The 25,745-nt window shown below is 43.5% G+C and overlaps 1 long non-coding RNA gene across 1 annotated transcript in view; it reads right to left on the reverse strand.

Moving 5' to 3' along the window:
• Positions 1-832: 832 nt before the first annotated feature.
• Positions 833-25,745, reverse strand: part of LOC110741121 — a 28,969-nt gene continuing 4,056 nt past the window's right edge. Inside the window, exons 3-6 of the long non-coding RNA XR_004178337.1 lie at positions 24,799-24,935; positions 11,669-11,780; positions 2,861-2,952; positions 833-1,029 (exon numbers count right to left, since the gene is read on the reverse strand). This is a non-coding gene — a long non-coding RNA (uncharacterized LOC110741121). The remainder of the gene's footprint in view (positions 1,030-2,860; positions 2,953-11,668; positions 11,781-24,798; positions 24,936-25,745) is intronic.

Below are 25,745 nucleotides of genomic sequence, written 5' to 3' on the forward strand. Positions count from 1 at the left end.
GTGTGTCACAAATTAGAATGACAAGGCAAGAAAAAAAAAACTCTCTGATTAACTAATAGCAGCCAACACAGACAGCCTGTGTGGCTCGACACTGCTGGTTTATAAAAGGCAGAAGAAGGAAACGGCTTCTGGACCACAACAGGAAGGGCCTCTGCTCTTAATGAATAAATAACATTTAAATTATTCTCCCCCATTTGCAAAGCATTTTCCCACTCATTATCTCATCTGACCACGTATTATTGTATCTGACCAAGAACTTTTATACAAAATAAAGAATAAGAAATAAATATGGGCCAGGCACAGTGGCTCACACCTGTAATCCCAGCACTTTGGGAGGCCGAGGCAGGTGGATTGGTTGAGGTCAGGAATTTGTGACCAGTCGAGCCAACATGGTGAAACCCCATCTCTACTAAAAATACAAAAAATTAGCTGGGTGTGGTGGTACACGCCTGTAATCCCAGCTACTCAGGAGGCTGATGCAGGAGAATTGCTTGAACCCAGGAGGTGGAGGTTGCAGTGAGCCAAGATCACGCTACTGCACTCCAGCCTGGGCAACAGAGTGAGACTCCAGCTCAATAAATAAATAAATAAATAAATAATATGGAACTCTCCCAACACAATAATAGGACTAACCCCCAAATGTTTTAAATGGGCAAAAATATTTGAACAGACACTTCACAAAAGAAGATATGTAAATGGTCAAAAAGCATACGAAAAGATGTTCAACACCGTTAGTCATCAGGGCAAAGAAAACTAGAACCACAATGTGATGCCTCTGTACACCACTTAAATGTCCAAATTAAAGAAAACGAGTTTTAGCAAAGCTGTGGAGCAACTGAAATTCTCGTGTATTGCTGCTAGAAAAACAAAATGGCGTAACCATCACAGATAATTTTTTGGCACTTTCTCACAAAGTTAAACATACACTTATTGATATGACAGTTCCATTCCAAGAGAAATGAAAACATAAGTCCACACAAAGACTTGTACCTGGGTGTTCATGGTAGCTGTATTCACAGTTGCCAAAATCTGGAAAGAAATCAAACGTCCATCAGCAATGGAATGGATATACAAATTGTGGTACACATATACAATAGAAAACTGCTCTGCAATGGAGAGAAAATAACCACCGACAAACACAAAAACATGGACAAAGCTCAAAGACGTTATGCTGAGCAAAAGAAGCCAGACACAAAAGACTGTACAGTGCATGATTCTATTCATATGAAATCGCAGAAAGGGTCAACTGAAGGTGCAGAGGCAAAAAGTAGATCTGTGGTTGCCTGGGCATGGGGTGGGAGGTTGACTGCAAAGAGGCATAAGGAAATTTGTGGGTAGATGAGGGGTGATGGAAATATTCTATGACTTGATTTGTGTATTAGTTTCATAAGTTATATATGTGAACCCAACAGTATCTGAGATTGGCCTCAGTCAATCTAGAGAGTTTATTTTGCCAAGGTTAAGGATGCACCCGTGACCCAGCCTCAGGAGGTCCTGACAACCTGTGCCCAAGGTGATCGACGTACAGCTTGCTTTTATACATTTTAGGGAGACATAATACATCAATCAATACATGTAAGGTTTACATTGGTTCAATCTGGAAAGGTGGGGGAACTTGAAGCAGGGAGCTTTCAGGTTACAGGTAGATTATTATCAATAGAAAGGAATGTCTGGGTTATGATAAGTGGTTATGGAGACCAAGGTTTTATCTCATAGATGAAGCCTCCAGGTAGCAAGCTTCAGACAGAATAGATTGTCAAAGTTTCCCATCAGACATAAGGTCTCTGTTAATGTTAATGCCGGTCAGCTTTTCCTGAATTCCAAAAGGGAGAAGGATATACTGGGGCATGTCCAACCTTCCCTTCCACCATGGCCTGAACTAGTCTTTTCAGGTTAACTTTGGAATGCCATTGGCCAAGAGGAGGGGACCATTCAGATGGTTGGGGGGGGCTTAGAATTTTATTTTTGGTTTACAGTGAAGACTTATCAAGCCGTACACTTAAATAAGTATGTTGTTAAAAGTAAACTATACCTAAATAAAGATTATATTAAAAGAAATTAATGCAGCTAACAGTGACGCCTGGCAAAATAAAATAGTGTATATGTACATACATATACATGCAAAGAAATGAGTTGAAACTAGAAGGATGCCAATCAAATGATAACATGGTCACCTTGGGGTCAGAGTACATTTGGGGATGAGGGGAGCTGTAAAAGCAGACTTGGACCTTTTCTTCTCCAAGTACTGTGTCGTTTGAATTTTGGAAAGAAAAAAAAACTCAGAAGGAGGAGAAGGAGCAGGAGGAGAAGAAGATGGATCTTAAGTGATTTGCCCGGGAGCACCTTACAAAGGTGAGATTCAAGTCTAGGTCTAAGCTTTCTAATTCCATGAGTGGGAGTGACCCACATCCAAGAGGAAGCTCAAAAGGAGGATGTTCTCCATCACCTCTTGCTCATCCTGACAGCATGCAAAACCACATCCAATGCAGCTCAGAAAACTCCAAAATTGCCCAATTTCATTGGAAACACTTAATGCTGTGGTTTCCAATTTCAATTGTAAAGTAGATATGTATGCCATTTTTACCATTAACTTCTCAGAAATGGAGAGAGCTCTCTTTCCACCTCCTCCCTCTCTGCTGTGGCTTTGGTGAAATGTGCACTCAGGCTCACCTGTCTCAATGATCTCCAGTAAGTACACATGAGCAGAGAGGCCTCAGCTCAGCTCTTCCTGGTCCCACCAGGGTTGATTCTTTAAGAATTCTAGAGTGCCACATCCTAGGCCCCCCAAAGAAATCCTGCATCTTACCCCTGGAAATATGAATCATAGCAAATTTCAAATCAACCATCTTTTAATACTCACAGACTGGGCACATCCAAAAACATATTTTCAGTTTTACAACAGTGCCTGGTGTATATCGGCACTATTTGTGGAAGCCGTAAATCGACACGGAGCTGAAACACAAATGCCAAATTGCTTTTATAATACTTGATTTTCTTTCTATTTCTTTATTCAGTTTAGTTTTGTTTTGCTTAACTCTAAACTCACCAGCCAGAAGCTCCCTTGAAATGTGGGTATACAGCCACTAGGTGGCAAGAGAGAGTCTCCAGCCTGGAGGGAGAACCGCCACTCTGTCCCCGGGCCAGGCCAGGGCCACCCCACTACCTGCAATTAGCATGGGGCTTTATGAACCACGGCTTTCTAATAAACACAGGATCTGTTTGATAGAGACTCCAAAACAGGCCTACCTAGTGATGAAAGACTGAACTTCAGAAGAAAACCTTCATGGCAAACATCTTCAGAGATGTTCCCAACTTAAGGTTCTGAACACAGACACTTCCCCAGAAAGCCATTGTTTCTCAGCCCCGGGAGCCTTGCTTTGCTTTGCTTACAGACTTGCTGTTCTTAACTCACACTACAGCCAAGATAACATCTGTCTCTTCTCTTACCCTGTATTTCAATATAAAGGACTCCTCACTCCTCACTCTTGTTGCTTCCTATAGGCTACCCCTCCACAGGGAGAAATAGCTGATTTAACAGCAGTCAATATCCCAAATCTGGAACAGGGAGAATGGAAGCATTGAAACATTGGAGAATTTAGGCCGGGCACGGTGGCTCACGCCTGTAATCCCAGCACTTTGGGAGGCCGACGTGGATGGATCACTTAGGAGTTCGAGTCCAAGCCTGGGCAAAATGGCGAAACCTCATCTCTACAAAAAAAAAAAAAAAATCCACAGAAATTAGCCGGACATGGTAGTGCACAGCTGTAAGTCCCAGCTACTCAGGAGGCTGCGGAGGCAGATTGCTTGAGCCCTGAGGTCGAGGCTGCAGTGAGCCGAGATCACACCACTGCACTTCAGCCTGGGCAACAGGGTGAGACCTTGTCCCAAATAAATAAATTAATTTAATTTAATTAGAGGATTTAAGGATTTTCCCTACACACACCTCCTTATTTCCTCTGGCCCTTTCTGACTACTCTTCCTAACTCCCTGCTCATCTGGTCTCCCAAAACTACTCCAGAAAAAAAAAAGGTTGGGGACTAAAGGAAAGCCAGGTGACAGTGCCAGCGTGACAAATGACAAAGCCTCTGCCTGACAAACCTTAGGTCCCTGAACTTTCTCCGAACCCTATCTGTGGACTTACCTATAAAAACCAGTTTTAGCAAAAACCCTCCTAAGCCAGTTTATGAAGATCCCCTTACCCTCAATATCCATCTGATTGGATTCTTCATCCCCCACCAGTCCCCAGTGATGTCTGATCACCAGACCTTTCTTCAGCAAGAGTCGTTAGTGTGTTCAGCCAGGACGCCCCCTCACCCCGATATGCCCTTTTAGTCATTCTTCATCCACAGGTTCCCACCCTGTCCTAGGCTGTACGTTCCCATTTACCCATGCTGCATTCGGAATTGAGCCCAGTTCTATGCTGAGGTCTCGCTTCACCTCTCACCACAGTCCTGAATAAAATTGGTTTTCACGTTTAAAAACTGTCCAGTTCTGGTTGTTCCTTGACGCGGGGTAATTTTTATTCTATGTGACAGTTTGCCTTACCTCAGCCTACACCCCTCAAAGCTGCAACTCTATGTTCAAGAACCAGACAGCCTTTTCCAACAGATAGGAAGAGGCTGCCCTGGTGAAAAGGAAAAGGCTCTAGGAGGAGAGGAAGGAGAGAGCCCAAAGGCTGCCCCCTTCTCTAGACTGAGCTCTGGGATGGGTGGATGGTAAAACCCAGAAATATTTAGACATCTGAGGATGAAGAGGATTTTGCTTTGCTTCCACAGGGACCGCAAGGAAACTGCAAGCCCTCCAGAGACTAAAAACAGCAGAACAGCAAGAAGTGGCAGCAAAGGTCTGGGCAGAATCATCCTATGGGGGCACAGACACATACAGAGTCCCCTGTGCCCCCAGGAGAGTTTATAAGAAGATCCAGAGGCTGTCCTATTCCATATCTCAGCAGAGAGAAGCCCGTGAGCCTAAAAGCTGATCATCAGGACAAGAAGGACACGAAAGGTCCTGCAGTGTGAACCGCGGGGAGCAAGGCTAATCACCAGACACCAGACCCGCCAGACACAGCTCTGCAGTCCCCCAAGACCACCACAGACCCATCGCCCCTCACCAACAGCTCCAGGCTACATAGACCCCTCCACTTCACAGATGTCCTCAAAGGAGAAAGGGGAGGCAGGAGTGGAACCCTGACTTGGTTCAGTTGAAACAAAATGACTGCACTATTGTTGAATTGCTGAAGTTTACCTGAAAGAAATGAGATTAAGTTTTCGGCCACAATGCAAAACAAGAAATGAGGCTTCAACCGAGATTAAGGTGAGTTATAGGAAAATGTACTCCCTTGAAGGACCTGTGAAATGTGTTCGCTATAAGAAAATGACCAGAATTGATGTTCTTAGCTGTGGGACTCAGGCTGACTCCTGTTTCTGGAGCCTGCACAAAGGGCAGGGAAACCCCTGTTTCAGGCACAGTGATTTCAATGTTTAAAAGAAAACGAGTGGGCCCTGGCGATCACAGTAACATTTCATAAGTTTACATCTCTGTGAGGCAGGTAGTGTAATCCACATTTTGCAAAGGAGGAAACTGAGACCGAGAGCAGTTAAATGGCCTCTCCAGTGGGGCCCAAATGTTGGAGAACAGAGCTTTAACTGAATCCAGCAATTCTATACTTAGAACTGACTCTCTCTTTATTATATCTCACTACTACCTTGATAGTTAAAACATTTAACTTTTTTTCAATCAAAAAATAACAATAATTTAGGCATAATGACTACTATGTCATTTAATTTCTTGCTGATATTTTCAATATTCCATGCCAGGATTAATTTCAGCTCCTAAAGAGCTAACCATGGCATCAACTCCCAACAACCATCCTCCCAGAAATGTTTTCCCCTTTCTTTTGTTCTAGAGTGGCACTGCCCTGTATGGTGACCACTTGCCACATGTGGCTATTGAGCACTTGCAACTGGCTTGTCAGAATTGAAGTGTAAAGTGTAAAACACATACCAAATTTCAAAGAAGTGGCACGTAATAAAAAATGTAAAATATCTCATTAACAACTTTTATATTGACTGTGCGTTCAAACGATAACATTTTGAATATATTGGATTAAATACATGGTTGATGCTCCAACACCCACAGTCCCTTATCAAGTCTCCGCTTCACATTCTTGCACCTCTGACTTGGAAATAGCACTGGCATCTAAGAGCCTGTTAATGTCATCGATAGGTTCTTGGAAACCACAATTTTTTTAAAAATGACATATAAGAAAACAAATAACATTGAACAAAATGACATCATTCCAGGATCTGCTGCACATTGTCTCACTTAAAGTCAGTCTCCAAGAACCTATTGGTGACATTCAGTGAGAACTTGCTGTCCTTCCTGTTTGCAGGTACCTGGGCAAGTTACTTAACTTCTCTAAGCCTGGTTTATGCCCCTGCAAAGAGGGAAGGATAATAATCACCAGTACTTAGTGATGCCGTAAGGAGAAAATAAAATAATAAATATGAAATGGCTGACAGTGTCCTTGTCACACAGAAGACGTGTGATCCACAGTAGCTGCTGTTGTCTGCCTCACTTCACTAGTAACGGTCCAGGGAGGCCTGTAATGTGCATGATGCAGCACATTCACATGTTGGACATGGGTGAAGGGAAAGGCCAGGCTCATCTGAATACAACAGGATGCTTGTGATGTTTTGAGGCGGAATCAAGGACTAGTTATCCACAGCACGGATCAAATGAGATAAGGCATGCGAAAGACTTTGTCAGTAGTAAAGCATTACGAAATGCAGAGACCAGTTGTGGGTGATGATGAGTCAGACCCAGCTTCCCTCCGTGCCTGGCTGAAGTCACGCCATCCGTCTTGATGCCCTTACTCATCTATATAGAGGGAGCAACTGAGGCCCCTTCCAATACTGAAATCCTTTATTTCTGCTACTTTAGAAATATCCACATTTTTGGTAAATTCAAATGATCAAAGGATTCCATTTCCTAATGTTCAAAACCAGCCCCAGAAACATCTAAATGAATCAAACCAATAAAATATTTATTGTGTATGTTTTGATTGCTGAAACTTCTATTTTGGCAACACACACACAGAGAGAGAGAGAGAGAGAGAGAGAGAGAGAGAGAGAGAACCCATAAGCCTTCATCTTTCCTTGGATAAATGAGCTTTCCTGTCTGGCCGTTTAAGTCATAATTAAGTAAATGATTTCCAACTCCCCGTTTGTAGCAGTTCAGGTGGGTCCTTCCTGCATGGCAGTGGCCCTCCTGACTTACGATTTCCTGTGTGTCAGTCTGTTACCATTGCAGCTTAAATGAGGAAACAAGAACAAAACGACCTCCGACCCCAAGAGACTGTTGGAGGCAAAGGCTTCAGTCCCCAGAATCTCACACGTGGGGAGCCCGAGAGTCCAGCCCTGACCTTTTCTCCAGTAATAACACAAGAAACAACCGGCACTGGCTTTATTTTGGATACAAAGAGCGTGCTTTTCCTTAAATCTTCCTTTAGTCAGGGCTGCCCCTTCATGGACACCCCGACATCCGTGGCTCCTGCTTGAGTCCCTGCTTCCATATTCCTGCACTTCTCACTTGAAATATCCCTGGAGTCTGTTAAGCAGCCATGTTTGGAAGTTCTTGGTGTGCAGGCGGATGTGTGCATGTCCTCTCTCTCAGCAGGACACAAGCTCCCCGACATCGGACGGTACGCCTCCACGCCCCTTCCCAAGCCTCCCCAGCAGCACTGAGCATGTGAGGGGAGCTGGGGCCCAGGCCATGATGGGAAGCACTCTCTGCCTAAAGACTAGGGTGCTATACCCTCAACTGTGGGAACGAGCCCCAGCTCTGGTGTCTGCCTCGGTTCTTCCTCCTGGACAGTCAACGTCTTATCCACTTTGCATAAACTGAAAATAACAAACCCAGGGCTCCTTCTGTCATAGGAAAGGGGTTTTTGGGGTTTTTTTTTATATATATAAGATTAAACAGAGATGATTCAACACACCCAGGATATAACACATGGGCTATGAGTCAAGGCTGGGCATTGCTCTGGTCAGCCTGGTTGTTTGGGCCCCCTTGGCAGGGCTCTCTCCTGAATCTGCCCCCTCAGCCTCCCCATCACCACGGCATGTCCAGCTATGGGTACAAGGCCAGTAAATGGGGAAGGGGGTCAAATGACATCAAGATCCCTTCCCCGTCCCAGTGAAATATATTTGGATAACAGACAGCATTTTCCCCCTGTGTGTCTTGCCCAGGGCCCAGAGCCTCCACTTGTTAGAGGCAGAGAGAGAATGGAGAGCCCCTTCATTAGATGGAGGACATCACAGGTGGGCAAGAAACTGCAAGCTTGCACTGAGGCCTAGCCTTGAACCAGCAGCACCTGCCGGCACCTGTGGTCTGGGGACAGGGTCACAGGATAGAGGGGCCTCCTAAGCCTTTTATCTCTATGTACTAAGTACAACCCATTTTCTCACCTCACAGAGCCAGGTCAGCGTCTGTGAGGTCCTGGTGGCAAAAGGAGAAGTGCCTGCCCGCCTGCCTGCGGTGGGGTGCTTGTGCTTGCATTCCTGGGAAGGTGTTGGTTAGCTCTGCAATAGGCCCCTCTGACCAGCTCACCCTCTACCTGCACACCTCAGACCCAGCTGCAAAGAAGATCCAAGCACTGATGGGACCCTCTGGTAGCCTGACGCATGGGCGGCCCCAGATTCCTCTCTCATCTGATCTGTCATGGAGGGCTCCCCAGTTGAGAGTCCTCAAAAATACAAATCTGATTGACAAGCTGCCTGCCTGTCTGCCTTCAGCTAGTCTACCTGCTGCTGCCTTCAGGTTTCCTCCCAGCGTAGCTTGGACTCACCTTGGATTGCCTGATATGGCAGGTGCACTGCTCTCACACCAGCCAATCATCTGCTGCTATACAGCCTAAAATGAACCCGGAGAGCGTAGGAGCCTGGTCAGGTCACCAGCAGTCCATAGGGTTTGTAGTCCTCTGATTTTCTACCACCTCGGCCTCCACCGTCACTACCATGACTACTTCTGACCCCCACGCCCTCTGCTGGGATTTCCTACAACCACACAGCTTCCTGACCTCTTATTCCCGCTTTTGCTCTCTTCTCCAAGAGCCAGCTCAATGGCTTGTGGGTACACCCCATCCCACTCTGTAAAGGGGCACACGGCCCAAAGCCAAACCATTCCTTCCCAAAACTCTGGGACTAGAAAACCTAAAAACTGGCAAAAGTCCTTCCTTCCTCAGGGCCTCTGGGGTCTGGTCTCCTTGAAGGACCCTTCCAGGTGGCTTAGGACATGGTAAGTGGGCTCCTGCTAACCCCATGCCAGCATTCTCCCAACAGCTGATGACAGGCTGCTCTGAGCCCAACTTGGGCACACAGCAGAAAGGACAAGCAGCCTATGAGCCCCAGTGAACACCTCCAGTCGCCGTGTCTGTGTCTGTATCTTTGTAAGATGGTCATACCTAATATCTGCCACAATGATTCTCTGAGATCAACCCTGGTGTCAAGCTTCCTGAGCTGTAAGTCCCATAAACCACCAAAATGGTATGCTTGAAGAAAACTATTGATGGTAGTAGTATCTGGGCTGCAATATCTCTCTCAGCAGAGACAGAGCATTTTACTTTTCACAGTGAACTCTTTTGCACTGTTGAATTTCTTACTCTAAGCTTGTATAATTTTTTAAAACTAATAAAATGTCCTAGGAATTTCCATATTATACTAACCAATTTGCATACTCTGGGATTCCAGTTGTAGCACAAAAATCCTTATTCAACTATGCTGTAATTCACATACATGTGAAATACAGCCATGATGCTTAGAACCAAGATTAATCCAAGGGGATTTCCTCACTCAGCCAGTGTGCACTCAGCGCTGTGCTGTAGGGACACTGAAGTGGCATGGGCGGCACAAGCCCCTGTCCTTGTTGAAGTAGGAAGCCTATTCAGAGAAAGTGGCTGTGTCCTAATTCTTCGGGAGGCCCCAAAAGAAAGAGTGGGGAAAGTGGAGCAGCCCCAGAAGGGCAGGTTTATTACTAGCACAAAAGGACCCTGATCTAGGACACCCCCAGACATACTACTTAGATAGAGCCATCCTACTCTTCAACAGCACCTCTCTTTTGTACCTGAATTTAATTCCTTCGAAACACTATGAATGGGTATGTTATTTAGCTTGACATAATCATTTCATAATGTACACATAGATCGAAACATCACATTGTATACCGTAGACATATACGATTTTTATGTGTCAATTATGTATGCTTTAATAATGCTGAGTGGAGAAGAGTTTGAAACAACAAATTAAATTCTTAGGTTTCAAACCAACCTCCTCCTCTCCATCATGAGGTCAAACTTGGCCACCACATCCATTGCTTGGAGGGTTACTGGCCCGTGTTCCTTAATATCACATAGGATCATTTCCTTGGGGATGACTAGCCTAATATTCCAAGATTTCCTGGGGGGCTCAATGCTCAAGACTTGGGCATTTCCTCTAAGACATGCCCACACATCTCCAAGGAAAATGCTGTATGTTCTCTTTCTGTACCTTTCCACCCCACCTCCACCGGGACGATCCTTTGACTGCTGCGGTTACCATGACTAGCTAGCTCCTCCAGTTCTCCCAGCAGAGCTGTTCAAGGAAAGTAACACTCTAGGAAGCCATTTGGCCTCCACATGCCCTCAGCTGAACTACAGGTCTGGGCATGGAAGGCAAGATGCCCCAGAGACGTCACCCAGAGGAATGGCAGGGCAGGCATCGGAATGGGTGCCACGGCATCTCCCGGCACTCTCTCTATCCTGTAGTCCCCAAGCTTGTTCTCAGAATGTCAACCAATAATATGGAGCTGTTTTTCCAGGACGTAAGTGAGGCCCCAGAGGCCCTCTACCAGCCCACTAGTGCTTCTGCTCTGCCTGGATTAGGCAGAATCAGAAACCCAGCCTCAGTGCGAGTCACCCCCAACTCACTGCTAGTCATCCTTTACATAGCAGTCTTGATGATGAAAATGCCATTGTACCTCCAGAATTACATCAGGCTGGGAGTGTTTTCCTAAGCACGCTATCCCTAGGGCCTCATTTCCACTCTCAAGCTCCATGCCCCATTGTCATTTGGAAAAGTTGGAAACTATCAGGAGAATAACTCAATAAGTCATTCTGCATCTCATCACTGTCAAAGGACCGGAACCCCTGGAAAAAACAAATATAGGAGAGCATGGATCTGGGAATTGAAGAAGCTGCTATAATCTTGGGCAGCCGCTACCTATGAGCATGCACCCCTTCAGATCAGGCTTGGGATAGGATGACAATACTTGCCAAGCACCATGACTGTTAATGCAATTTCTTAAGACTCTGTCTTCCTTACACTGCTCCAGGCCCTCAGGGGCCCAAGACTATGCAGAAATGACCTTGGCCCTGGAGGCCTGGAGTAGGGTCATTTGCTCAGTAGGAAATGACAAGGGAAGGCAGGTGAGCCATGCCGACGCAGCCGTTCATAAGCCAGGCTCTCTCAGATGCCTTCCCTCTGCTCTCCCACTCTGCACTCCTTCATTAACCCTGCTGTCATTGAAATTCCTAGAACCACCTTAATCCTCATGCAAAAAAAAAAAAAAAATTAGTCTGAGTCTTCATGGGTTCTTAAGACCGCATGGCTTAAACCCTGTTCAATTCCATTACCTCCTCTTCTTTGATGTTGCCTGGTGCTGTCCAGGGCCAGGCTGGTCTCCATTGGGTCCTCAGCCATCTCTGCTGGCTCCATTTAGATCTGCCCTCCAGAGTTCAATAATCCCTAGAAAGGATTAGTGTTTGCTGGTTTGCATTTATTTATTTATTTATTTATTTATTTATTTATTTATTTGAGATAGGGTCTCACTCTGTCATCCAGGATGGAGTGTGGTGGCACAGTTATGACTTACTGCAGCCTCAACCTCATAAGCTCAAGCAATCCTCCCACCTCAGCCTCTCAAGCAGCAGGGACTATAGGTGCACACCACCACATCTGGTTAATTTTTTAAAATTTTTCATAGAGACAAGGTCTCCCTATGTCACCCAGGCTGGTCTTGAATTCCTGGGCTCAAGAGATCCTCCTGCCTTGGCCTTCCAAAGTGCTGGGATTACAGGTGTGAGCCACTGCATCCAGCCCTATTTGTTTTTAATTTGGATTCCAAAGATTCCTCCAGTGGCATCTTACTTTGGAAATAAATTACAACAATAATATTTATCAAGCATTTATCAAGCCCTTACTACATGTGAAGCCCTGTAGGAAGTATCCTATGTTGTTTATCACTTATATTCCTAACAACATATTTCACAAGGTTGAGGTTCTTATTATCCTCATTTCACTGACAGAGGCTTGCTCCAGTTGTAGGGTAGCATGTTCCAGGTATATCGTCCAATCAAGTTTGCTATTGTTTCCCTACTGATGTGAGTCTGTGATGTCTATCAGTTACTAAGAAATCCACATGTTCAACCACTGCCTGGAGGATCATCCCAAGAGTATATCAAATTAAAGTTCAGGCATATCCAAACTTTAATTCATTAACTCCTCTTACATCACTGCCCTTCCATTCCAAAGCAAAACAATATAGCTTCTCATTCCCCTGGTTTCCTTGTGGTGTTGAATAATGTAACTTCAGTGGATCAACCTAAAAGTCTCAGAATTATTCTCAACTTTGCTTCCTCAGCCCCCACGTGCATCCAGTTGGTCACTATGTCCATTCTGATTCTACTTTGAACGTATCTCAACTACCTCCCTTCCACTCTGCTCCCACCACTGCTACCTTATCTCAGGGCCTCGTCATTTCCCCCCAGCCTCCCTGTCTCCCTGCCTTGAGCCTAGACAACTCCAGTCCTTTCTCAACCACAATGCAAAACATGAACTTGCTAAAATGCAGATCTGATTTTGTCACTCAAATTTCCCTACTAGTAGGCAACTACTACCCAGGGTCCTTCCTAATCTGGTCCCTTCCTGCTTTCCCAGCCTGATCTCTCATCACCTTCCTGCAGAGACCCTGCCTGAAGGGCTTCTGCCTGACATTCCCCATCTCCCCTTGTCTACCACTCTTCCTTCAAGATCCAATGCAAGTAGTAGCTTCCCAGAAATGTGCTCCCCTTGGCCAGGCACAGCGGCTAATGCCTGTACGCTTTGGAAGGCCGAGGTTGGAGGATAGCTTAAGGCCAGGAGTTTGAGATCAGCCCAGTCAACATAGTGAAACCTCATCTCTAAAAAAGAAAAACAAAGTGTTTCCCAGTGCTCCCAGACTCAATCACTTGGCCCTCTTCTTGGTGCCATGCACATACCTCCATCAGGCATTGGTAACATTATCATCATTATCAAGTATTTTCTTCTGTCTTCCCTAAAAGTACTGTGCACTTCTTGAGATCAGAGACCATGTCTTATTCAACTTTATATTTCCAAAGCTTATCATAGTAGGATAAGCACTGCATAGTAGAATCAAATGCACAGCCCTCTTCCTTGAAGTTCACTGGCCCAGTCTCTCCTATGTTGTAAGTCAACCAGATTGTGTCTGGCTTGGCAGTGACTCTGAAAGTCCTAACTCCTCTCCTCCCCTCCTCTCTATACCTGAGCTAATAGTTAAGCCTGGAGTAGATGTCAGTAGTATGCATCTCTAAGTAAGTTCAAATTATTTCTTGGGCATATCCCTTTCAGTAAATGGCTCAGTACTTCTCCACACTATACAACTCAATATTTTTGTAGAATTCAGACCATTTTGCAACAAAATTAGATATGGTCTTGAAATAGGTCAAACCACTATAGACAACAGCCTACTCTCCACAAATTGTACGCCTACCAGCTTTTCCAACCAATAGTCTAAAACATGGGAAAGTTTCTTTAAAACTGTAAATTGATATTATTAACTTTTTTTTTTTTTTTTTGAGACAGAGTCTCACTCTGTCACCCAGGCTGGAGTGCAGTGGTGCGATTTTGGCTCACTGCAACCTCCACCTCCTGGGTTCACGCCATTCTTCTGCCTCAGCCTCCAGAGTAGCTGGGATCTGCCACCACGCCCGGCTAATTTTTTGTATTTTTAGTAGAGATGGAGTTTCACATGTTAGCCAGGTTGGTCTCGATCTCCTGACCTTGTGATTCACCCACCTTGGCCTCCCAGAGTGCTGGGATTACAGGCATGAGCCACCGTGCCCAGCCTGATATTATTAACTCTTATTTTAATTCATTCCTGTGAGTCAGGATCAGTTGGGACAGTTTCATGAGGGATGAGTGATTTCCAACATTATGAAACAGAGAGTGCTTTGCTGCATTTATCTTCTTAGAAAACTATATTTTAATCACTCGATTTTATTTTGAAGACAAACTAGATTCATATTTATAGAGGACAGAAGAATAAGCATTTTTCCACACATCATAGATTTTACCGTCATATTCTCGGAAAGGTCTTACAAAACAAATGGCCATGCTGTTTGATTATTGCCAGAAATAGTAGCTTCAGAATAACTCTTCTAAAACCAAAGCCATCGTTTATGAAGGTATCTCCAAATATCCAATAAGCCCATAACTAAAGCTAAACCACCAACTAAAGTATTAATGAAGAAATGTAAAACGAGATTCTTCAATGCGTGAGAAAAATTCTCCAAGTGTTAGCCTCATTATCAAGCGTCTACATCAACAAAATTCCTGTCCTCAGTTCCCTACACTGAAGGTAAATCTGTATTTGGGTAAATGATGCAGCTATAAGTCCCCAGAAATAACGTCATGATAAAGTCCCACCTGAGCATGAGGGGGACCACATTCTTACATTGTTTAAAAATGGAAGATTTTGTCTTTGCACCTTTCCCTGCTGTTTTTCGGCCCCCAGGGGAAGGTTCCATGGTCCTTCACATTGCACAACCCTACTTTTGTTATGGTTCATGATCTCCTGGTTCCACTAGAAAGAAAGAATGAATGGCCCAGAAGTGGAATATGTCCATTTAAATACAGTTTACTTTCAGTCAATAGTCATTTATTAGGCACTCACTGTGCCATGAGGAATGAGCAAATAAAAAAGAAATGACCCAACCCTTCAGGAGCTCTCAGGGTCTAGAAAAGAGGAAAGGCAGACACGAAGTCAAAAACTGTGGCACAGATGTGATCAATAATATAATGGAAGTAGGAAAAACAAAAAGCGTAATCAAAGAAAATGGGAGTAACTCCAGCTGGACATTGTCTTGGAGTAGATGGGGTGCTAAGACAGGAATTCAATAGCAGAAGATGTATGAAGTAGTTATTCCAGGCAGAGAGAATGATTTGAGCTGACAGAACATGGAATTTGAATCAAGAACGGTGAGTAGTAGCCCAGAGTATGCACTGCAGTGTGGTGAAGGATAAAGATGCAAAGGTAGAGGAGAGTGTGGAGGGCTTTGAATTCCAGACTCAGCAGTTTGTGTGTCATTCTGCATGATAGCAACTTTTTATAATTTAGGCCTCCGCTAAATTTGTGTAAATGTTCCACATAAACTTAAAATTAGTATATATTCTCTAATTCTTGGGCACATATCCAATATATGTTCATTAAATCAAACTTCTTCATTGCATTAAGTTTTTTCATTGTGTTTTGTCTGTTTGACCTTTACATAATCGAAAGAAGTAAGTTGAAATCCCTCTGCGATTATGGATTTATACATTTTTCATTAGTACCATACTAGTTCTGTTTCATTTAAATAGTTATTTGAGGCCAGGCACCATGGCTCATGCCTATAATCCCAACAATTTGGGAAGCTGAGGTGGGAGGATCACTTGAGCCCAGGATTTTGAGACCAGCCTGGTAACATGGTGAAACCCCATCTCTACAAAAAGTACAAAAATTAGCAGGGCTTGGTGGTGTATGCCTGTGGTCCCAGCTACTCAGAAGGCTGAGGCAGGAAGATAGCTTGAGCCTCAAGAGGTAGAGGCTGCAGTGAGCCGAGATCAAGCCACTGCACTCCGGCCAGAGCAACAGAACAAGATCCTGTCTCAAAATAAATAAATAAATTAATTAATTAATTAATTAATTAATGTAAATAAAATAAAACTATTTGATTAGGTATATACAAGTTTATAATTGTGTCTTTCTGGTGAATTAAACCTTTCATCATCACAAGTTGACTCACAATAATGCTTCTTGTCTTAGAGCCTATTCTGATCAGCACTACTATAGTCACTAGAATTTTTTGATGTTGTTCATTAGTTTTCATCTTTTAATGGTGATTTAGTGTATCAATGATATTTCTGGACCTGTTTCTTCTACCTTTTTCTTTCCCACTTCTATTTGTCCTGCGTTTTCTATGCTTTGATTTTCTTCTTCTAAACCTTTTCTTTCCTTTCTTTCTTTTTTTTTGTTTTTTGTTTTTTGTTTTGTTTTGTTTTGTTTTTTGATTGAGATGTTTTTTGGCCGTTTTCTTATTCCATATTTTTCCCTTGACTGTTTCAGAAGTTATATTTTCTATTTCTATTTTTTTATGGTTATCCTTAAATTTTTTCACTGGGTAAGTAACAGTCAAAAATTAATATATTGACTCCCCTCTAGAAGGATAGAAGGACCCTAGAACATTAACCTTCAAGTAATTCCTGAATCCTTTCCACGTTTTAGTTTTCTAGCATTTTAATTCTGTCCTTTTCTTTATCCTCATCAACTCATTATTAATAGCATCATTGTCATTATTATCATTTATGCAGGCAGTTGTTTTTTTTAATTCACCTATAATTTTAACAATTTCTTTGTTCATAATTCCTTTTTGCATCTCAGACCTTCCTTAGGGATTCTTTTCCTTCTTCCTAAAAATTGCATTTAAAAGTCCATTTAATGAATGCTTGTTGGTGGTAAACTCTCTCAGTTTTGTTTATTTGAAAACATTTTTATATTACCTTTGTTCCTTTTTGTTAATGTTGATATTTTGTATAAGGCAGAAATTTTCACCCTTTTCACCCTTATTCTTCAAAGATAGATTAAATACTCATTTTGAAAATACCGTTTCACTGAATTGGGTTTCCACTGTTGTTGTTGAGTAGTCTGCCGTTGTCATTTATTTCTAAGAAGTCTGACTTTTTTTTTTTTTAATTTATTTATTTTATTTTTTTTTGCTGATTTTAAGATCTTCTCTGTCTTTGTTTAGTATTATTATTACAATTTGTTCGTAGTATATTTATTTATCCTCCCCAGTGTACACTGTTTTCTCTATTGGTAAAGTCATAGTTAGCGCTGGTTCTGAAAACTTCTCAGCCATCCCTTTAAATATTGCTTTGTTCATTCTCTCTATTCTCTTCTTTCAAAATTCCAGTTAGACCAATGTTAATTCTCATTCTACCCTCCCTATCGTTTAACCTCTCTTTTATAATTCCTGTGTACTTTTGTAAATTCCCATTTACTTTTTCTATCTATGCTGAATTCTGATTAATTTATTCAGAACTACCTTCTGGTTCATTAATCATTTCTCAGCTATTTAACCCATTCACTAAGATATGTACTTCAACAATTATATTTTTTATTTATAGATTACTTCATTTTTTTAAACCTGCCTAGTTTTATTTTTAAATTATGCCTTTCATTTCCTTAGATGTTTTCTACATGATTATATGTTATATCAACCCCTCCCTTGACTAAATGTGCAACTTTAGGCAATTGACTTTATTTCTCTGCTCCTCTGTTTCCTCATCTGTAAAATAGGAATAATTATTGTACCTCTTTCATAGAGATATAAGATTAAATGAGTTCCTGTGTTCTTACCAGACAATGTCTTCTCAGGAAACAGAACCCAGTCTGGCTCTTTCTATCAGAGAGTGAAGCATACACAGGGAAGTCAGTTACAAAATTAGAAGTGGAGGAGCAAAAAAGGGGAAGATCGTGTGACCCAGAGATCAAGAACTACAGAAAGCTGCTACTGCACCTGCAGGAGCCAAGGCTCCTCTGAGCTTCCACAGAGCCATGCAGCCACTCCAGTAGCCCCTGGTCATCTACTGGCCACTGTCCCTTTAGGAACCCTGCTCGTCTCAGTCCCATGCCTTTAACTCCACACTGTGAGAAGGCCACTTAACTGTGACTGCCACTGCTACTGCCCATTTTGCATGTGCTGCCAGAGGCACTGCCAAGAACAGAATAGCTGCCTCTTCCTTTCCACCTTTTAATCTGGTGCAAATAAAGAGGGCACAATAGGAGGGTAAGTGTGGAGCTGAGTCGGTATCTGGCACAATGTGCAAAATTCTTAGAACCTAGCACACAGTAAGTACTAGATGCATGTTTGCTATTGTGGCAGTTTTATTCCATATTCAGTAATTCTAACAGCTGCAGCCTTAGAGCGCCCCAACTGGTGGTTATTGTTTCTGTTTACTCTCATTCATGTCACTCATGAATTTGATTGTTGCTCTGTGTGTTTGGTGACCTTTGATTGTGAGCTTGCACATGGTTGATCTTAGTCTGTGGGAGTTGTACTCTATGGCTAAATGGGAGAACTTGCCTCCAGAGAGGATTTGTGTCTGCTTCGGGTGGAAAGGCAAGGAAATGCCAACAACCTGAAACCACTTTAGTATGCTTCAAAGGCCCCAGATTGAGGCAGGCCCCTGGGTTCAGCACCCCCTCTTATCACTGGCACATAATTAAAGAGGCCCATTGATTGTAATGCTGATATAAGTGTTTTCCCTCAGAGAGGAAGACTGGCTTTGATGTGTGTTTACCTGCTGCTCACCACCTCTCCTGCTGAAGCCCACTTGGAGTGGGTAGGGAGAGGGGCACAGAAAAAGGAATTTAGGAGATCTCCTTTTCTTGCTATTCATCCAGAAACGTATTTCAAAATGTGTTTTACCGAAGCCTTATTCGTTTTGAGTCAGGAAGACCCTACACTGTCTACACTCAACCATGCTGCCAAAAGCAGTCATCTGTATTTTATGCAATAGACAAGGGAGGAACCATTAACCAATGGCGGCCAGGGGATGATGGGACCCAATCTCAGTTTTAGACAGAAAACCAGCAATAAAGCAATCTGATTTTTTTTTTTTTAAGACGGAGTCTCACTCTATCGCCCAGGCTGGAGTAGAGTGTTGCAACCCCAGCTCACTGAAACCTCTACCTCCTAGGCACAAGCAATTCTTCCACCTCATCCTCCCAAGTAGCTGGGACTACAAGCACGCACCACCACACCTAGCTAATTTATTCCTTTTTTTCTTTTTTTTTTTGTATTTTTGGTAGAGATGGGATTTCACCGTGTTGCCCAGGCTGATCTCAAACTTCTGAGATCAAGCAATCTGCTCACCTTGGCCTCCCAAAGTGCTGGCATTACAGGCATGAGCCACTGCGCCCAGCCAAGCAATCTGATTCTTAAGTTAGTTTTCTATGTCTTTTAAAATAAGAGTATAAGAATCACCATCCCCAGAAAGGTATGTGAATGGCAATCACATTCAGATTTTCCAGAAAAGTCCAAATTTCAAGTATTTAACCTCATAGTTCTCACGTATGTATTTGTCAGAACTCTAATCCTAATTTGAGCTTGAGCAGATACAATTACTGTAAATATGGTCTTCATCAAAAATGTAATACACTGGCATTCTGGCTTATTAATCAATTCCTTGTGAATCTGAGTATTGTTACTTAGACCACAAAGAATTGGATCCCTGACAGTTCAGTAGAAACAAGCACTACCTACGCAGGTAATGCCGCAGGCAAGCATTTGAACAGTGGTGTTCCCACCAAGGGCAGACACACCCCTGGCAGCCAGCCAGGCTCATTAACAGCAACCCAGAGACTTGCTGAGGTCCTTCTAAGAATCTGATTTCATGAGTCACGCTCCATGGGCACACCCCAAATTTCTGTTTGTTTTGGAAAACTCAGTTACCCTTTACAAAGAATAACTCCAAAAAATGATAATGAGAATAATTAAAGCTAGGTGTGCAAAAACAATTAACTTAGTACTGATGCTATCAGCGGATGTTGCCAACTAATAAATCTGTCAGTAGGCAAGTGAAGAAACGTGGCATGCTTTCAAACATAAATATAAAATGTTTAAGGAAGAAAACCTGATAGGCATAACTGCGCCCAATTGTTTTGGTTGCATTTCAAATGTCCTGGTGGCACTAATGCATATGTTTGACATGACAGGCAGCACCAGGAAGGAAAGGGAGAGGGCTTAGAAGGAAGAGGGTACAGCCCAGGATGGGCAGCTGGAGTGAACTGGGAGACAAAGGCAGGATTTATTTCAGAGGCAGGGCCCACAGAACACTCATGGATAGGTGGGAAGGTGAGGGAACAGGCAGAAATCCAAGAAAAGGACGTAGATTTTTTTTATTTAAGCATTTGGGTAACTGGAAGAACATTTGTTAAGAACTGAGGGACTGGGGGAGGAACGGGAATATCAAGAGTTCTGTGTAGGACATGTTAAGTTGAAGGTGCTTACAGGACAGCCAGATTAAGTGTCAGGTGTGCAGTCAAAGATATGAGTCTGGAGCGGTACATCCTAAGCCGCTGCCCACACCAACACGGAACTTCCGGGCCACTCACTTGAGCTCTCCTAAATACTTTCAAAGTGTCATTATGTTAATAACCTATGAGCTTGAACACCAGATTCAAACCCCACTCCTTGGCTTTTAAAGACCATTTCAAGGACTTGGCACTCCGGGGAGTCAATTAAAGATGCCTGGTCCTACCATCAACCTCCACCCCACTTTTTTTTGTTTGTTTTGAGACAGAGTCTCGCTCTATCACCCAGGCTGGAGTGCAGTGGTGCCATCTCGGCTCACTGCAAGCTCCGCCTCCCAGATTCACGCCATTCTCCTGCCTCAGCCTCCCTAGTAGCTGGACTACAGGTGCCCGCCACCACGCTGGGCTAAATTTTTTTTTTTTTTTTGTATTTTTAGTAGAGACGGGGTTTCACCATGTTAGCCAGGATGTTCTCGATCTCCTGACCTTGTGATCCACGCGTCTCAGCCCCCCAAAGTGCTAGGATTACAGGTGTGAGCCACCATGCCCAGCCCCTCCACCCCATTTTTTATAGAAAATATTTCTACCTGTCCTAAGGCAGGGTCCTGCCCCACTCCCAGGCCCCTTTAGATCCCCCAGTATTCCTCCTCCCTGAACCAAAACCCTCATCATCTTCCAGCATGGGTGGGGCCTCCATTCTTGCTTCTGCTCCCCTGAACTTCACTCCCAACTTGACCTGAGCCTCCTCTTAAGTACCAGTCACTGCTTTGTTTCTGGAATGAGAGAAAAAGACAGAGTGAGAGAGATAATCCAGAACTCTTGCTCACTCACAGCTGGGCTGGGCATCTGGGAGGATGGCTGTGTCCATGGGAACCCGGGAAAAGCCACACCCTTGGCACCCTGGTCGCCCACCTGTCTCCCTGGCAGATTCCCCATTGCTCTCTTGCACCCTCTACCAGGGCTAACCGGCCTGCTCACTCTCCCTAGCATGTCTTCCCATGCCCACTCTCTTTAATTATTACATTCCCTTCACATAAACTGCCCTTCTCTCCCAATCACCACATGTTCACTTCCCACCCAGCTGTCAAAGTCTGGCTCAAACTCATTCTTGAAAACGAAAAAACAAACAAACAAACAAACAAACAAAAAGCCTATGATGGATTAAGAATACACTTCATTCCAGGAACATGCTTATCTCCTCTAACTCTCACAACAACCACAGCACGTAGGTGTTATCACACCCTACTCTCAGGTGAGAAAACAGGCTCAACAAGTGCAGGAGGACACAGCAAGTCAGTGACAAAGCTGAAATTCAAGCCCAAGCCTGTTGGCACCAATGTCTGTACCCTTGATCGCTACCTCATTTACCACCAAATCCAGTGGCCTCAGCCCTGGCTGCACACTGGGATCGCCTGGTGCCCAGACCACGTCTTAGACCAGTCATGCAGAATCTCTTGGATTGGGATCCTCCACAGTACATTTTAAGAGTCCCCAGGTGAGTCCACTGTGGACCCAGACTTGAGAACCACTACCCTATACCATCTCCTTCTTCAACTCTTCTTAGGCATCTCTTGCTCCCTCTGAACTCCAATACCACTTTGTTCAATCATCCAATCACTCATTCATTGAGTCAGTCAGGAGCTACTCACTGGTCCCCTGCCAGGTCCCAGTCACGACATGGGGCTCTGGGGACCCATGCCTCCTACTCTCATGGAGCTTGCTCTGCAGCAGAGGAAGCAGTCAGTGAGATGTAGCAAATGTGAAATGTGCACAGATAGGAAAAGCAAAACTTTAAAACTTTTAGGACAAAATACACAAGAAATCTTTGCAGCTTTGGGACAGGAAGGAACAACATTCCTTACACATGACACCAAAGGAATAAATCATAAATAAAAACCTGATCAATTTGACCTCATTTAAACGTTAAGATTTTTCATTGAGAGACACCATTAAAAATTAAAAATACATGCCACAAACTGGGATACAATATTTACAACACTTATGTCTCACAAAGGATTAGTTTTCAGAATATATAAAGAACTCCCGGCCAGGTGCAGCAGCTCACGCTGGAATCCCAGCACTTTGGGAGGCGAGCAGATCACATGAGGTCAGGAGTTCGAGACCAGCCTGGCCAACATGACAAAACCCCATCTCTTCTAAAAATACAAAAATTAGCCAAGCATGGTGGCAGGTGCCTGTAATCCCAGCTACTCAGAAAGCTGACGCAGGAGAATCACTTGAGCCCAGAAAACAGAAGTTGCAGTGAGCTGAGATCATGTCACTGTAAGCCTCAGTGACAGAGTAAGACTGTCAAAAAAACAAAAACAAAAACAAAAACTCATACAAATAAATAAGAAAAAAACCCAGCAGGAAAAAATATGTATATTTCATAAAAGAATAAATACTTTCTCTCAGTTTTCTAACCTAGATTTTTTCAGAGTAAATACAAATGGCTAGGAAACATTTTTTAAATGCTCAACCTCATTAAAAGTTATAGAAGTGAAAATTAAGCCACAATAAGATACCATTTTATACCAAATAGAGTGTCAATACTTTACAAGTCTGACCTCACCAAGTGTTACTAGAAGTGTGCACTGATGTGGCAACTGAGATACTGATGGTGGGTGTGTAAATCCGTACTACAAACAACTGCGATAAAATGTAATCAATATACAATAGGTGGAGCAGGAAGTGACCTATAACCATATAGCAGGTGGGGCAGGAAAAAGCCTATGAAAGCTGACATCTAAGAGATAAGTTCCACTTACCCAGCTGAAGGGAGGGAGGGTGTTCCAGGTAGAGGAAGGATAAGCATGACATATTCAAGGCCAGTGAAAGCAACATGCAACAGCCAAGTCAGGAGAACCTGAAATTGTGTCAAAGAGCTTGGATGCAAAGAGCCATGGGAGACTATTGGGGGTTTTAAGCAGGGACATAACATTCATTCATGCATGCAGTAAAAGGTCACTGGCACCTGCCATGGGCCAGGGCTTGGGCTCTATCTACATGATTGCATCTGTTTTGGAAATATCACCCTGGCTGTGAGATGAAGAACACGTGGGAGGGTCACACAACTTGAAGCAGAGAGACTGTTGAGGAGCTAAGCTGTTTTTGTGTGGACTGTGACAATCACAGAGGCAGACGATATAAATGCACAGAGACACAAGGCATGTGGGAGGCAGAAGGAATCAAATATGATGAGTGATCAGATGTGGGGTTAGAGTGGTGAGTGAGAAGACAGACTCAAGGTGACACGCCCAGGTATCTGGGTGGATGGTAAGACATTCATGGACTAGGAATCGAGGAGGAGGGTGGAGATGGACAATACATGCAGTTTGGAAGGGGCAGACAAAAGAAGATTGTACAGGAGACTGAGAGAGGAATAGACAAAGGAATCCCAGTGCAATATTACAGAAACTGAGGTGGAAGGGGGTTGTAGTTCAAGAAGGACAGAAAATTGTCAAATAGTATGAAATGCTGCAGAGAAAGTCATGGATTTTTTTTAAGCTGAGGATTATTCATTGACTATGGGAATAAGAATAACTTTTATGAAAGTTTTGGTTAAGCAGTAGGAAGAAGCTGATGAGTGGGAGGAGAAGGAAGTGAAGGCACTCTTTCAAGAGAAATAAAGCAGAAGGTGAGGAGAACACTAGTGAAGGAGGTACTGCCTTCACCATTTTGTTTTGCTGTAGATAAGCAAGACTTGAGTGGGTCTGGTGAGGAGAAACAAGTAGAGTACAAAGTTAAAGAAGAGACAGACAGAGATAGAGACAGGGACAGAGAGAGAGACAGAGACAGAGCACAAAAAAGCAAGGTCCCTGAGAACACGGGCTTTCTGTTTAAACCCCAGCCAGATGTATTGCAATTCAATTCCAGGACTAACCACCCAGAGTTAGTGTAGACTCTACAAGTTAAAGAGCATGGTCCCCAATAAGACTGCTCCTACTTCAGATGCCAGGCACACTTCAGGGGTCCCCAAGCCACTCACATTTTTTGAATGACTGCCATAAGCTCAAAAATTCCCACAGTTCTCTCAGATTCAATAACTGGGTATAACAACTCAGGAAAATGCTATCATTATTATTACAATTTTATTATATAGGATATAGATCAGAAGGACCAGGCCAAATGAGGAGGCACATAGAGAGAGGACTAGTAAAAAACACAGAGCTTCTGTGTCCTCCCTTCAAGGAATCAGGATGCACCACCTCCCAGCACATCAAGGGCTCGCCACCCAGGAAGTTCCTCTGAGCTCCAATGTCCAGAGATTTTGGGTGGGATTCATTACATGGGTATGATTAATTAAATCATTGGCCATGTACTTGAACTCAATCTCCAGGGTCCCTCTCCTCCCTAGAGGTCTGGAGGGTTGGCTAATATCATGTGGCTCAAAGCCCCAACTCTAATTACCTGCTTGGTCTTTTCAGGGACCAGATACCATGCTGAAGCTATCTGCGGGCCCTGCCGTGAGTTAGCTCATTAACATAAAAAAGGCACTTCGATTACTCAGAAAATTCCAACAGTTTTAGAAGCTCCATATCAGGAACCTGGAACATAGATCAGACAAATTATTTTCTTTTTTTTTTTTTTTTTTTGAGACAGGGTCTTGCTGTGTTGCCCAGGCTGGAGTGCAGCAACAGATCACAGCTCAATGCAGCTTTCAACTTCCCAGGCTCATGTGACCCTTCCACCTCAACCTTCCAAGTATCTGGGACCACAGATAATGGAATTATCCTGATTTTTACACTTTTTTTTTTTTTTTGGTAGGGATGGGATCGCCCTGTGTTGCCAAGGTTGGTCTCAAACTTCTGGGTTCAAGCAATCATTCTACCTTGGCCTCTGTGATGGTTAATATTGAGTGTCAACTTGAGTGGATTGAAGGATACAAAGTATTGTTTTGGGGTGTGTCTGTGAGGGTGTCGCCAAAGGAGATTAATATTTGAGTCAGTGGACTGGGAAAGACCCACCCTCAATCCAGGTGAGCACAATCTAATCAGCTGCCAGTGAGGCCAGAATAAAAGGAGGCAGAAGAACATGGAAACACTAGACTGGCTTAGTCTTCCAGCCTACATCTTTCTCTCATGCTGGATACTTCCTGCCCTCAAACATCAGATTCCAAGTTCTTCAGCTTTTGGACTCTTGGACCTTCAACCACAGATTGAAGACTGCACTGTTGCCTTCCCTACTTTTGAAGTTTTGGGACTCAGACTGGCTTCCTTGCTCCTCAGCTTGCAGACGGCCTATTGTGGGACTTTACCTTGTGATCATGTGAGTCAATAATAAACTCATATATATATGTGTGTGTGTGTATATATATGTATAGATATGTATTAGTATATATATGTGTATATCTATGT

The sequence above is a fragment of the Papio anubis genome, chromosome 14 (assembly GCF_008728515.1).
Source record: "Papio anubis isolate 15944 chromosome 14, Panubis1.0, whole genome shotgun sequence".
NCBI classification, from domain to species: Eukaryota; Metazoa; Chordata; class Mammalia; order Primates; family Cercopithecidae; genus Papio; species Papio anubis.